The sequence below is a fragment of the Varanus komodoensis genome, unplaced genomic scaffold, assembly GCF_004798865.1.
Source record: "Varanus komodoensis strain SLA01 unplaced genomic scaffold, ASM479886v1 scaffold16, whole genome shotgun sequence".
Classification (NCBI taxonomy): Eukaryota; Metazoa; Chordata; class Lepidosauria; order Squamata; family Varanidae; genus Varanus; species Varanus komodoensis.
The window spans coordinates 2,167,098-2,169,191 of NW_025335468.1; positions in this window are offsets into that span (position 1 = coordinate 2,167,098).

The following is a 2,094-nucleotide window of genomic DNA, read 5'->3' on the forward strand; positions in this document are numbered from 1 at the left end:
AACGCCCAGTCCCCCATCAGCTTCACTGGCTTCCCATTGAAGTCCGGGCCCAATTCAAGGTGTTGGTGATGACCTATAAAGCCCTAAATGGCTTGGGTCCTGGTTACCTGAAGGAGCGCTTACGTCCATATATGCCCGCCCGCCCCGAGATCTGCGGGAGAGGCCCTTCTCCAGGAACCCTCCGTGAAGGAAATTAGGAGGGTGAGTACTTGGAGGAGGGCTTTCTCTGCGTTGGCGCCCAATCTATGGAATGCGCTCCCCAGAGAGGTCCGCCTGGTGCCGTCGTTATTTGTTTTTCGGCGCCAGGCGAAGACCTTTTTATTCAAACGTCATTTTAACTGTTAATTGTATTTATTTATTTTATTCTTTGGCCAGGGTGACTTATTTTATACAGTTAATTTATTTTATACTGTTAATTTATATTATTTTAAATGAAGTTATTTATGTTGTGAGCTGCCCCGAGGCTTCGGTGAATGGGGTGGCATAGAAATTTTCTAAATAAATAAATAACAGGGGTCTTTGCCATCCTTCCTTGCAGTCAATGCAGCATGAAGACCAGAAGCAAACCCTTCCTTGAAATCAATCTGAAAACCTCTTTGAGTGACAGAATCTCAGTTTTCAATTTGCAAGGAAATAAACACTCAGGTCTGTGGGAAAGATCAAATGCTTGAACCTCTGCTGCTTTATTGAACGGTGCCCCAGTACCTGCAGTCACTAATAATAATATATTACTGGGTAGAAGCAAACTCAGATACAAAATCACAGCCCTTGTACAGACACTTTTACAACCTGCTAGTCATGTACACCAATACAGAGTGCTAAGTTTCTAGATAATGTTGGTACAATAGCATCTTGATGTCTTTAGGCATGACATAATATTCTAAATCAATCAGAAATATTGGTAACAATAGTATGGAAAACATTACTGATTGCTGTATTGATAGGTCAGTCTAGCAAATTCTTGACAGTTCAGGTGAGCCAGGTCTGTGGGTTTAAACATGCAAATATGTCTGATGCAGGAAGCATTCAGGTAGTCTGCTTTGACAACTACACTGAGCAGGCACTTGCCTCTGTGGGACTAGATGTTTAGTTGGCCCCAATGCCAAATGGGTGCCATTGTTTCAGTTTTTCACAGGTATTTCCTCACTAATAGTATTAGCCTCCAACAGCTTCTCAGTCTAAGAATGCCATCTTCTTAAGGCAACAGCAACACTAAACAGCAACCTGGCTGGGAATTCTGCTGCTTTGTGAGAAAGAGGTGTAGATTTGATTTCATAACACAAAGGCACACATAAGCAACGTTCTTCTACAAGGATTTATCTGAAATTTCCCAACATGGGAAAGACATGATATATTTATAGGATGTTTCCAATGGCATACTCTGCTTTTGGGTAGAGGACATGGATGAAATGAAGATTGACTACTGATAAGTGTGATACACTTTTGCCCCTAGGAAGACAGATTGACAAGTGTATGTCTGTGAAACAAAGGTCCAAAGAGGCTTTCAGACTATATGTAGCTTCTACAATTTATTCTCTTGCCTAGATTATCAGCACAGGAATAAACAAAGGTTAAGAGTGACACACTAACCAACTTACAGTTGACCTGGCATGATCTGTGAAGTGAAAGTACAATTAGTATGCAGCTTCATGGAAGTCATTGGCTTCTAGATGGACATAGGCGCTTTATAGAAATCAAACTGTATACATGGGAAGTGTGCATACAACTGAGCACTAACTAGATTTGACCTAGGAGGGAGTCCCAGAGGGGACAACACAGCTGAACAGACCTGTATCCTGAGATGCATTTTATGGTTTATATTTACTGTTGAAAACCAAATAGGAAATTGACAAAAAGCACCTGGCCAGGGTAATAACTTCTGCAGTGTTTTAAGACAGTTTAACAAACCTGGGATGCAAACTGCTCATAAAGGTTTCAGGTTGATTTGAGAAACAGAACTGGGAGTGGAGTAATCAAACCGTTCTCTTCTGGCTATTTTTATTTAATTACTTACTGTAATTATATCTGGCCCTTTTTCCTTCCAGGAAACTCGAGACAGCTTACACATTCCTCATCCTAATTTTTATCCTTACA